Here is a 14,110-nt window from a genome sequence, read left to right as displayed (position 1 = left end):
CAATGCAGTTGCTAAACATGATTTTGGTTTTAGAGATTACAAAATAGTCTCCCAATTACATGGTCATGAATTATCTTAACTAGTATAAACTATATTAATACCCATGGAGTGAAAACTTTATAGAAACAATTAAAAAGCTTCTTAATGAAGTGGCTCAAAACTGTATACAGAATGCTAGAGTTATTATTGTGCTTGCTGACAGATCTGTAGTTGAGTAGGAGTTGATGTATGTCAGATGTGTGCAGAATAGGACACCTTATACTCTCTTTGCTGACGTGACATGGAAACTGGAACAGTTGATGGTTTGACATAGGGAATAGAAATACCTTTAGGAGTTATGGAGATCAAGGCAGAACAGCTCAAATCAAAACTGGTTGGCCTGAATTTCGATAATATAGGAGTGAATATAGGATATTCAAATGGTTTGCAGGCCAAATTTAGTCAAAATGTTGTTCTTTTGTAGTGTATTGCATCAACCATAGCTATTAAATTGTCATTCTGGGCCAGAGAAAAGACTACCCCTATGTTTAAGAGTTTGATGGGGGAGTGGGCACAGGAAAGATATTTTACTATTTAATACAATGGTAATGATGTACCACTCTTGCTCATGCTGTTGAGGCAAGTCGGAGGGTGCTCTCTCTTCATTTCAGAAAGTGAGTGAGGGTCTGGTGTACCCTAAGTAAGGTGTATTCTTAAAGACAACAAGTAAGGTAAATTTTGGGGCACATGTTTTTCAGGATGGCCTTAATCAGTATTGTGACTGAAGTCTCTTGCTTTTTAAAGGGATAATCTAATTTTTCTTGAGGCCATGCAAAAGCTAGCCAAAAACTAGGAAAAATCATGAAAAATTCATATAAATTTTTTTACTACAAATGCCATGCTGGAGCTCCTAGCAATGGAAGATTGTTCCAGCCCTTAATTCTGAATATTCATCCAAAGGAATGGTATATTTAAAGAAATAAACATTCCTGGGTTTCAAGAGACAAAATAATAATAAATTAGATCTAATGCTTGAAACTGCTATTGAACATATGGATGCTGGATTCACCAAGCTAGAGCAATCACCATTCATACAGTTTCAGTACTTCGACATCACCTACTCGCCTGCCTAGTGATTTAAAAAAACGAACAAACACAACAACCACCACCAGAATCCATTATTACATTGCTTCTGGGTACTCAGCATTTTTAAAATCAGCCCACATATGTAGGTTTATGTAGAATTAGAACCCTGACTTAAGGTATCCATTTTGGAAAATCATAGCTTGGGTCTTTTATTTAGGTACTTATATATGGATTTAGGAGCCTCATTTTAGGCACCCAAGTTTGGCAATTGTATATCAATCCAAATGACTTGTGAAGGTGAATTGATCTTATTTGTGATTTATTAAACAGCAGCAGATCTCTGACCTATACTGTTGTTCTACAATAGCATCATCCTGGCCACTTAGTTCTAAATTTCTTAATGACATTGTCAAGGTTCCTCCCCCACTCTGAACTCTAGGGTACAGATGTGGGGACCTGCATGAAAAACCTCCTAAGCTTATCTTTACCAGCTTAGGTCAAAACTTCCCCAAGGTACAAAATATTACCCCCGTTATCCTTGGACTGGCCGCTACCACCACCAAACTAATACTGGTTACTGGGGAAGAGCTGTTTGGACGCGTCCTTCCCCCCAAAATACTTCCCAAAACCTTGCACCCCACTTCCTGGACAAGGTTTGGTAAAAAGCCTCGCCAATTTGCTTAGGTGACTACAGATCCAGACCCTTGGATCTTAAGAACAATGAACAATCCTCCCAACACTTGCACCCCCCCTTTCCTGGGAAATGTTGGATAAAAAGCCTCACCAATTTGCATAGGTGACCACAGACCCAAACCCTTGGATCTCAGAACAATGAAAAAGCATTCAGTGTTTTACAAGAAGACTTTTAATAAAAAATAGAAGTAAATAGAAATAAAGAAATCCCCCCTGTAAAATCAGGATGGTAAATATCTTACAGGGTAATTAGATTCAAAAACATAGAGAACCCCTCTAGGCAAAACCTTAAGTTACAAAAAAGATACACAGACAGAAATAGTTATTCTATTCAGCACAATTCTTTTCTCAGCCATTTAAAGAAATCATAATCTAACACGTACCTAGCTAGATTACTTACTAAAAGTTCTAAGACTCCATTCCTGTTCTGTCCCTGGCCAAGACGACTACAGACAGACACAGACCCTTTGTTTCTCTCCCTCCTCCCAGCTTTTGAAAGTATCTTGTCTCCTCGTTGGTCATTTTGGTCAGGTTTCAGCGAGGTTACCTTTAGCTTCTTAACCCTTTACAGGTGAGAGGAGCTTTCCCCTGGCCAGGAGGGATTTCAAAGGGGTTTACCCTTCCCTTTATATTTATGACACGCCCCCCAAATCTCAGCTAGGGTGAAACACTGGCTGGGATTTCTTCCTGGAGCTCTAGGAAAACAGAGTTAATAAGACACATGCATCTCTAAATATACTACCAAGTACATAAAGACTAACAATATTTTCCACATCTCAAGGACGATTTTAACCAGTTGATTCTGGGAAACTTTCACGGGAGAGTGCATCAGCCACTTTGTTAGAAGCTCCTGAGATGTGTTGGATGTCGAAATCAAAATCTTGGAGAGCTAAACTCCACCGAAGAAGTTTTTTGTTAGTTTCTTTGACGGTGTGAAGCCACTTTAGTGCAGCATGGTCGGTTTGCAGGTGGAAACGCCGTCCCCAAACATATGGGCGTAGCTTTTCCAGAGTGTAGACAATGGCATAACATTCTTTTTCAGTGACTGACCAGTTGCTTTCCCTCTCAGACAGTTTTTTGCTGAGAAACACTACAGGGTGGAATTCTTGATCAGGTCCTTTCTGCATTAAAACTGCTCCCACACCACGCTCGGATGCATCTGTGGTTACTAGGAACGGTTTGTCAAAGTCTGGGGCCCTTAGTACAGGGTCAAACATGAGTGTCGCTTTAAGCTTGTTAAAGGCCTTCTGACACTTTCCGGTCCACTGAACAGCATTTGGCTGTTTCTTTTTGGTTAGGTCTGTCAGTGGGGCAGCGATTTGGCTGTAGTGCGGTACAAATCGTCTGTAATAACCGGCCAAGCCTAAGAAGGATTGAACCTGTTTCTTTGACTTTGGGACAGGCCACTTTTGGATAGCATCCACTTTGGCCTGTAGGGGGCTGATAGTTCCTTGACCCACCTGGTGTCCAAGGTAAGTCACTCTGTTTAGGCCTATTTGACACTTCTTAGCCTTAACAGTTAGTCCTGCCTCCCTTATGCGCTCAAGGACTTTTTGTAGATGTTCCAGGTGGTCTGCCCAGGAATCCGAAAATATGGCCACATCGTCAAGGTAGGCGACTGCATATTCTCCTAATCCCGCTAGGAGACCATCTACAAGTCTTTGGAAAGTGGCGGGTGCATTTCGCAGCCCGAAAGGGAGTACATTAAATTCATACAGCCCGAGATGTGTGATGAAGGCTGACCTTTCCTTGGCAGATTCATCTAGTGGTACCTGCCAGTACCCCTTGGTTAAGTCCAAGGTAGAGATGAACTGGGCCCGTCCCAGTTTCTCTAATAGTTCATCTGTGCGTGGCATGGGATAGTTGTCTGGGCGAGTTACAGCATTTAGCTTACGGTAGTCCACGCAAAAACGTATTTCCCCATCTGGTTTGGGGACTAGAACCACTGGAGATGCCCATGCACTTTCAGAGGGGTGGATTACACCCATCTGTAACATATCCTGGATCTCCCGTTCTATAGCAGTTTTAGCTTGAGGAGACACCCGGTAAGGTTGGACCCTAATTGGGTGAGCATTACCTGTGTCAATGGAGTGGTATGTCCGTTCAGTCAGTCCTGGGGTGGCTGAGAACGTTGGCGCGTAGCTAGTGCACAGCTCCTGGATCTGCTGTCGCTGCATACGCCCAAGGGTCATGGAGAGGTTCACCTCTTCCACACCACCAGCACATTTCCCTTCGTAGTACACACCTTCAGGCCACTCAGCGTCGTCTCCTCCCTGGGCTGTAAACTGACAAACCTTTAATTCTCTGGAATAAAAGGGCTTTAGAGAATTAATATGGTACACCTTAGGCTTTCGGTTGGAGGTGGGGAATGCTATGAGATAATTAACGGCTCCCAGGCGCTCCTGGACCGTGAATGGCCCTTCCCACGATGCTTCCATTTTATGGGCCTGGAGCGCCTTTAAGACCATGACCTGGTCTCCTACTTTGAAGGAACGCTCTCTGGCATGTTTATCATACCAGGCTTTTTGCTCTTTTTGAGCATCCTGTAAGTTTTCTCTAGCAAGGGCTAAAGAGGTTCGGAGGGTGTTTTGTAGGTTGGTTACAAAGTCCAGAATGTTAGTTCCTGGAGAAGGTGTAAATCCCTCCCATTGCTGCTTCACCAACTGCAATGGCCCCTTAACCTCACGGCCATATACAAGTTCAAATGGGGAAAACCCTAAACTGGGATGTGGTACAGCTCTGTAGGCAAAGAGCAACTGCTGCAATACTAGGTCCCAATCACTGGAGTGCTCATTTACGAATTTACGTATCATGGCCCCCAAAGTTCCATTAAACTTCTCCACCATGCCATTTGTTTGATGGTGGTAAGGAGTGGCAACCAAGTGATTTACCCCATGAGCTTCCCAAAGGTTTTTCATAGTTCCTGCCAGGAAATTAGTCCCTGCATCTGTGAGGATGTCGGAGGGCCAACCTACTCTGGCAAAAATGTCTGCTAGTGCCTGACACACACTTTTAGCCCTGGTGTTGCTTAGAGCTACTGCTTCCGGCCATCGGGTGGCAAAATCCATGAAAGTCAGTATGTACTGCTTTCCTCTGGGTGTCTTTTTCGGAAAAGGACCCAGAATATCCACAGCTACTCGCTGAAATGGAACTTCAATGATGGGGAGTGGCTGGAGAGGGGCTTTGACCTGGTCTTGGGGTTTTCCCACTCTTTGGCACACCTCACAAGACTGGACATAGGTAGAAACATCCTTGCCCATTCCCTCCCAGTGGAATGATCCCCCCAAACGGTCTTTGGTCCTGTTCACCCCAGCATGGCCACTAGGGTGATCATGGGCTAAGCTCAAGAGCTTGGCCCGGTATTTAGTTGGAACTACCAACTGTCTCTGAGGATGCCAGTCTTCCTGGTGTCCACCAGAAAGAGTTTCCTTGTATAAAAGTCCTCTTTCTACAACAAACCTGGATCGATTAGAAGAGCTGAGAGGCGGTGGGTTGCTCCGTGCCGCCGTCCAAGCTCTCTGGAGGCTTTCATCTGCTTCCTGTTCGGTCTGGAACTGTTCCCTTGATGCTGGAGACATCAGTTCCTCATGGGATTGTGGACCTAGGCTTGGTCCCTCTGGAAGCGATATAGGGGATGGAGCTGTTTCTGTTGACTGTGAACCGCTCTCCGCTGGTGCACTATGTTGGGCTTCAGGCTCCGGCTGAGCCTCTTGTGTAGGGTTATCGGCTGCTGCCAGTTCAGGTTCGGTGGGGCCCTCTGGTGTTGAGGTTGCAAGTACTGGATTCAGTGCTGACACGGGGTCTGGTGTTGGTTGCTCGGCTGGTTCCGGTTCTGGGACTGGTTCCGTCTGGGTCTCTGGGACTGGATCCACTACTGCTGTTGCAGACATTGGCCTGGGGTCCAGGTCCATCACCTCTGACTGGGTCCTGATAGAAGTTTCCGGAACAGAGCTAGGCCTCACGGCTTGTTTAGCCTGGCTGCGGGTGACCATTCCCACCCTCTTGGCCTGCTTCACATGATTGGCCAAGTCTTCCCCCAACAGCATGGGGATGGGATAATCATCATAGACTGCAAAAGTCCACATTCCTGACCAGCCCTTGTACTGGACAGGCAACTTGGCTGTAGGCAAATTGAAAGAGTTGGACTTGAAGGGTTGAATCGTCACTTGGATCTCTGGGTTGATTAAATTGGGGTCCACTAAGGAAGCATGGATAGCTGACACTTGTGCTCCGGTGTCCCTCCACGCGTTGACCTTCTTCCCACCCACACTCACAGTTTCCCTCCGCTCCAAGGGTATCTGGGAGGTATCTGGGCCTGTGGACCTCTGGTGTGATTCCGGTGCAATGAACTGTAATCTGTTGGGGTTCTTGGGGCAGTTGGCCTTTACATGCCCCAGCTCGTTACACTTAAAACATCGTCCAGCTGACGGGTCACTGGGGCGAGGAGGGTTGCTGGAGAACGGGGTGGTGGGACGATAAGGGGTCTGGAGGGTTCTTTGGGAGGTAGGTGGGGCTTTGGGCGGCCCCCGGTAATAGGGTGTGGTCTGGGGTGGTCCCTTCTGGTCTCCGCTCCAACTGCGACCAGTTTTCTTCTTCTCTGCCACCTCCACCCATCTGGCTCCAATCTCTCCTGCCTCAATTACAGTTTTGGGTTTCCCATCTAGGATGTATCTTTCTATTTCCTCAGGAACACCCTCTAAGAATTGTTCCATTTGCATTAGGAAGGGCAAATTTACTGGAGATTCAACACTTGCTCCTGATATCCAGGCATCCCAATGTTTTACAATGTGGTAGGCATGTCGGGTAAATGACATGTCTGGTTTCCACCTTAGGGCTCTGAACCTCCGACGAGACTGCTCGGGTGTTATCCCCATTCTGACTCTCGCCTTGGATTTAAACAGTTCATACTTGTTCATGTGTTCTTTAGGCATTTCAGCTGCCACCTCAGCTAAGGGTCCACTGAGCTGCGGCCTCAGCTCTACCATGTATTGGTCAGTAGAGATGTTGTACCCAAGGCAGGCCCTTTCGAAGTTTTCTAAGAAGGCCTCAGTATCATCACCTGCCTTGTAGGTGGGGAACTTTCTGGGATGGGAAGTGGTACCTGGAGAAGGATTGCTAGGGTTTGTTGGTATATTCTGCTGGGCCTTTATCCTCTCCATCTCCTCCACATGCTTCCTCTCTTTTTCCTTCTCCTCCTCCACATGCTTCCTCTCTTTTTCCTTCTCCTCCTTCTTCAGCCGCATGAGTTCTATCTGTCTTTCATGTTCCCTTTGTTTTTCCTCAGCCTGAAATTTGGCTAATTCCAGCTGTAGTCGAGCTGAGGATTTGGCCATTCTAACCTCTCTGTTTTTAACTAACTTTACACCCGAGGTTTAGAAATAAACAAACAAAACTTGGCTGTAAAATTTTGCTGTGCTGGAATAGAATACCTATTCTCCGATAGTGATTGTCAGCCTACAGAAAAAGACAATTCCCTTGTCTCTGCTCTGGGCCCAAATTAAAGCAAAAAACCTCCAACTACTTGGAAACTTGCTTACCCAGCCCAAAGAAGAAAAAAAATTTCTTTTCAAACCTGTGCTCCTTGTAAAACAAAAAAAAATCAAAATCCTAAAAAAAACCCTGCCACTTTTGTCTCCAGGCAAATGGGTAGAGCACACCCCCCCTATTTACTTTTAGGAAGAAAAGAAAAAAAAAACCTCTGGGTTGGAAGACTGTGAATTTCCCTGCAGGAGTTAAGTACCCTGCCTCCAGGCAAAGAAAACCTGCAATTCACAAGATAATCCCCTTTTGTCTCTGCTTGGCCACAAAGCAGAGAGAAACCAAGCTGCTTTCAGTTTCAAAGCTGCTTTCTGGACTTCCTAAAAATTCCTTTTTAAAATCTGTATTTCTAGTTCAAAAAATCTCGACTGGATCTCAAAATGATTTCAGGTGAATCCCACCTCTGCCACCATGTCAAGGTTCCTCCCCCACTCTGAACTCTAGGGTACAGATGTGGGGACCTGCATGAAAAACCTCCTAAGCTTATCTTTACCAGCTTAGGTCAAAACTTCCCCAAGGTACAAAATATTACCCCCGTTATCCTTGGACTGGCCGCTACCACCACCAAACTAATACTGGTTACTGGGGAAGAGCTGTTTGGACGCGTCCTTCCCCCCAAAATACTTCCCAAAACCTTGCACCCCACTTCCTGGACAAGGTTTGGTAAAAAGCCTCACCAATTTGCTTAGGTGACTACAGATCCAGACCCTTGGATCTTAAGAACAATGAACAATCCTCCCAACACTTGCACCCCCCCTTTCCTGGGAAATGTTGGATAAAAAGCCTCACCAATTTGCATAGGTGACCACAGACCCAAACCCTTGGATCTCAGAACAATGAAAAAGCATTCAGTGTTTTACAAGAAGACTTTTAATAAAAAATAGAAGTAAATAGAAATAAAGAAATCCCCCCTGTAAAATCAGGATGGTAGATATCTTACAGGGTAATTAGATTCAAAAACATAGAGAACCCCTCTAGGCAAAACCTTAAGTTACAAAAAAGATACACAGACAGAAATAGTTATTCTATTCAGCACAATTCTTTTCTCAGCCATTTAAAGAAATCATAATCTAACACGTACCTAGCTAGATTACTTACTAAAAGTTCTAAGACTCCATTCCTGTTCTGTCCCTGGCCAAGACGACTACAGACAGACACAGACCCTTTGTTTCTCTCCCTCCTCCCAGCTTTGAAAGTATCTTGTCTCCTCATTGGTCATTTTGGTCAGGTGCCAGCGAGGTTACCTTTAGCTTCTTAACCCTTTACAGGTGAGAGGAGCTTTCCCCTGGCCAGGAGGGATTTCAAAGGGGTTTACCCTTCCTCTTATTTGTGATTTATTAAACAGCAGCAGATCTCTGACCTATACTGTTGTTCTACAATAGCATCATCCTGGCCACTTAGTTCTAAATTTCTTAATGACATTTTATAAGATCTATTTTTAGAGCTGAGCAAGCATTTAACAACAAATACTTTATTAAATGAACATTTGTATTATTAAAACTGCATCACACAGATATTAATGAAAAATTAAAACAAGTGAGGTACAAACACAGGTAAATTGAATTAAATAAATAAATCTAATCAAACACACACAGTCTATTAAGATAATGGTATTGAACCAGGCACCATGTAATGAAGTTCCCATATCTGGCTCATTCCTGCAAATCCACAAATCTCTGGGGCAGCCCTAGGGACGGTGCAAGGTAGGGCCAGAGGATGAACTCCTTTGCGTGTCGATGGACAGAGAGAGCACAGTGTGCTGGAGTATTTTTGTCCATCCTTGCATGGTCTTCAGCCATCTTGCCATGCTACTTTTGAATATAATGAATGACTGAAGGAAGGCCAAATATTGGAGAGATTGTGACATTTCATACAACGTCAAACCACTTTATGCTCAGGATTTGGCACTAACAAATATTCACACACAGTGTTTTGCAGTATTGACCCAGCTTTACCTATTTTCAACCAGAATGAGATAATTAAGATATACATTCTGCTCTGGAAACATGCATATTTATACTGATGTCATTGAAAGGAACAGTGACAATGGATTTTTATGAAACTGGATGGGTTTTGATCCAAAATATGAGTGGACCAAACTGGACTATACAACTATTCGCAAAAAGAAAAGGAGTACTTGTGGCACCGTAGAGACAGGTGCCACAAGTACTCCTTTTCTTTTTGTGAATACAGACTAACACGGCTGCTACTCTGAAACCTGTCATTATACAACTATTGTTATCTTTGGTTGGGAAGGGACAGAGCAGGAGGTGTTCATCATGTGCTTGCCCCTGAAGATCCCTGGCGTAGCTAAGCCTGGAGGCACCTGCCACTTTAAGTGTGTGATTCACCACCAGGAATCATATTCCTCTTTGATAATGTAATCATTTAGCGCAGAACTGTGCCTTGGACTACACTACATGCCTTAAAGCAGCATAAGGGAGACTAAGAACTCCTCCACCTCTTTAAGCCCCTTTAAGGGCTATCCAGATCTTGCAACTAGGCATGCCCCAAGTGCGTGGTTTGAGCCCACTATTTTTCCCCGGTGTAGGTGGATAGACAGATCTAGGGCATGGTTTAACCTTGGAAACACTGATTTATTAAATACCTTTCACCCAGAAAGGCCCCAGTGTGACTTGCAGATCATGTTACAGCATCCTCTTGCCCCAAAGCTATGGCTAAGGTTGAGAAGAGAAGCCCACTGTAAGTTCTTATTTTCAGTTTCTTATAGCTTTCACAAACTTTCCTTTAGAGCAGAAGCTTCAACGTGGTTAGGTTCAGCCCAGTGCTGAAATTCTTTTGGAAAGACTGAGCAAATTCATTTATCTGTTCTAGAGTTGGGCAAGTATAAAGCAACCTTCTAACCTTTTCTGCATTCCAGTAAGAAAAATAGTTAAAGGCCCAAATTCTGCCCTTAACCACATGTCAGTGGGACTTGTATGCATGATTCAGAGGCCAGACTTTGGCCCTAAATATTCTAAATTGTCATATAGCTAGTTTTCATTGACTGATAGCCTCTTCAAATTACAAAATTGACTTAGCTATGTTATTCGTATTTAACAATTTTGCTTGAACACATGCCTATATGACTTTCTTGAAGTTTTAACTGCTTCCTGAGCCACAAACATAACTATACAGAAAACAGGAACTGTGGAAAAATGAATAATGGAAAGAATGCTATTTTCTTTACACGTTTTCTTTACAGGGTACTGCATATTTTCTTTGCCCACACAACTCTCTTTGGGTTATATTCTACCATTCTTACCACCTTACTTGACGAATAGCCCCACTGAGGAAAGATTAAAGGTATGTTTGAATATGAGTAAGCATGGCAGAATCTGGCTATTTGTTAGCAGATGTGGTGATGTACAGATGATGAACCATTAAATCAATAAGGAAAGTACAATTTTTCCAATACCAATATAAATGCAGCAGTTCTGTTGCACAAGATCACATCTGCTGACACAGACTAAGATTTCATCTGCTAGCACAAACTAAGATTAAGCTGTAAAGCTTCAATGTTTGCACCTGTCTCTTCTCATCTGAGAGATGGTACCATCAACATCATAATGCTGCCTAGCAACAAAGTACGAAAATATAATGGGGGAGGAGAAATACAAAATAGAAGCTATTTTATACCTAAGCATACTTAGCTGTATATGAATATTTTTCAATATTTGCCATGGGGCATTGGTGGGCTGTTTAATATCTAGGGCCCCAATCCTGCAAACAGTTATGCCACATGCTTTCTTTGGACTACTCAGGGTACTAATGTTAGTGTTTGCAGGATCAGGACTATGTTCTTAAGGCCTACTACCTTAATGGCTAATTGGTTTTTGCTCTAATATCTAATAGCTAAAATATAAAAGACTGTAATTCAATTATAAGCGTACATTTCCCTTCCATATTCTGTTTCTTTATTAGGGCATAATTTTGTAAATGCAGAAGCAATCCTCCTTAAGGATTTCACACGCTCCACAGAGCTGTTATTCTATATTATTTCACACCAGCTATTATCAATTAAAGGCAAAGTATTAATTTAAAGAACCTTACTTTTTTGACCAAGAAACTAAAAATACAAAATACTGTTAGCAATGGGGCGGACTCTGGTAGAATAGGGGATTTTACCCAGACATCTAATGGAAAAATAATACAGCAAAACAGAAAATTTCCAGTAAGCTATTTAAATGTTTTGGAGACAACTTTTTATTTCAGAAAATGGAGGAAGTAAACAAAGGGACAACCATTTTAGACTTGATTCTGACCAACAGGGAGGAATTGGTGGCAAATTTGAAGGTGACAGGTAACTTGAGTGAAAGTGATCATGACATGATAGATTTCCTGATCCTTACAAGAGGAAGCTGTGAGAACAGTAGAACAAGGGCAATGGACTTTAAAAAAAAGCAGACTTTAACAAATTTAGAGAACTGGTAGGGGTAAGGTCCCATGGGAAGGAATATAAGGAAAAAAGGAATTCAGGAGAGCTGGCAGTTTCTCAAGGAGACAATATTAAAGGCACAACTGTAAACTATCCTGATGAGAAGGAAAGATAGGAAGACTTATAAAAGAGGCCAATATAGCTCCACCGGGCGCTCTTTAATGACCTGAAAAATCACAAAGGAATCCTACAAAAAGTGTAAACATGGATGAATTGCTAAGGAGGAGTACAAAAGAATAGCAAAAGCATGTAGGGATAAAATCAGAAAGGCTAAGGCATAAAATTATTTTCACCTAGAAGGGGCAAAAAGGACAATAATAAGAGGTTCTTTAAATACATTAGGAGCAAGAGAAAGACAAAGGAAAGTGTAGGCCCTCTAGTTAGTAAGAAAGGAGAAGTAATATCTGATAACATTAAAAAGGCTTCAGTTTTCACTTACAAGGTAATGGTGACCAGTTAATCAACATGATTAATATGAACAACAAGTGGGAAGGAATGTGAGTCAAAATAGAGAAAGAACAGGTTGACAATATTTGCCGTATGTACTTGTTCATTAGCCTGTTCGTTTATAAGCTGACCCCCCCCCCAAGATGGCTCGGTCAAAATAGCAAAAACTGTGTGACCCTTTCATAAGCAGACCCTATATTTCAGGGGTTGGCAAACTTTAGCTCCTGGCCGATTAGGGTAAGCCGCTAGCAGGCCTGGATGTTTTGTTTACCTGGAGTGTTCACAGGCACGGAGCCCCTTTGCTCCCAGTGGCCGCGGTTTGCCGTTCCCAGCCAATGGGAGCCGCAGGAAGTGGCACCACTTCCTATATTTTAAAAGTTGGTGTCACAAGAAACACTCAAAAGTTTTGCTAGAATTATTTTAATGTAATCTAACGAAAAACCTGTTGTTGTTATAATAACTGAACAAATATGTATTCACCTTCAAAATTACAGTTAATATTTAAAATCAGTAAATGGATATTTAAAACAAGTAACTTAGAACAATATGAGACTTTAAAAAGTCTTAAAATTCTTCAAAGTCTGAATCAGTCTCTGATTCACCAAACAGTTCATTAAACTTGGCATCAGTCAAAGCTGCACCTGCATTATCATTGTAGATGTCGGCAGTGTCGTCTTCAGGAGATAATTGTCGCATTCCACTTGGCACTGGGGAAGCTTCAGCTGGAGTACTGGGTCCAATTCTGAGCGCTGCACTTTAAGAAAGATGTGAATAAATTGGAGGACAAAAACACAAATGATAAAAGATTTAGAAAACTTGACCTATGAGTAAAGGTTAAAAAAATGGGCAGGTTTAGTTTTGTGAAAAGAAGATTGTTGGAGGACCTGATATAAGTCTTCTAATGTGTTAAGGGCAGTTATATAGAGGACTGTGATCAATTATTCTCCTGTCCACTGAAGGTGGGACAAGAAATAATAAACTTAACCTGCAGCAAGAGAGATTTAGGTTAGATAGTAGGCAAAACTTTCCAGCTGTAATGACAGTTAAGCACTGGAATAGGCTTCCAAGGATGGTTGTAGAATTCCCATTATTGGAGGTTCTTGAGAACAAGTAGGACAAATATCAATCAGGGATGGTCTAGGTTTACTTGGTCCTGCCACAGCACAGGGAGCTAAACTTGATGACTTCTCGTGGTCCCTTCCTGCCTTATGTTTCTATGATTCTATACAAGAGGGTGAAGGCATGAGGCAGGTGAACATTTTCCCTTTATTTTTGCATTTCTAGAATATATTTTCAATAATGTTTTATCAAATATTTCTATGCATTTATCCATTTAGATAAATTTCTATGCATTTATCCCTCTGGACTTTAGCTCAGAGACGTTTCCCCCCTTTTTAGTGATATGAAATAATTCCACACAGCTGATGATGTCATTAAAAAAATCCATTCCAAAATGGAGCTTCATGGCTACAGGGAAAGAGCATATAGATGATAATGGCTTTGAAGCACCCAAACAAGGTTTTTTTAAATCAAAATAACCAAACTGTCCTAGTGCTTGACAAACAATTTGTGGAATGTTTGAGTTTGGATTTAGTTTTCCATTGGAACAATTTCTGCTTGTTGTTGTTGTTCAGCGACTGTTCAATTTTGTCCTGTACAAAGGATTTTGGGGTGCTTTTATTTTTAATTGTATTTTGAGGCCCAGTGAATAACCAGGGTGGGTACTAAAGTGTATTTTAAAGAATATTTTTTTTAAATTCCATAGTCTGTTACCCTTGTGTCTGATGTATTTCTTGGGGGTCACAAGAGCATCATTCAGGTGCAACTGGCCGCCCTTCACCCTTCTCTTCTAACTACTGTTACTGCTGTTGAAGGTAATCCTTGTAATCCAACAATATACAGCTGTATACTTTTCATGTATTGAATGTG

This window comes from Lepidochelys kempii, chromosome 1 (genome assembly GCF_965140285.1).
Source record: "Lepidochelys kempii isolate rLepKem1 chromosome 1, rLepKem1.hap1, whole genome shotgun sequence".
NCBI classification, from domain to species: domain Eukaryota; kingdom Metazoa; phylum Chordata; order Testudines; family Cheloniidae; genus Lepidochelys; species Lepidochelys kempii.
Note: the sequence above shows the minus strand (reverse complement) of the source record.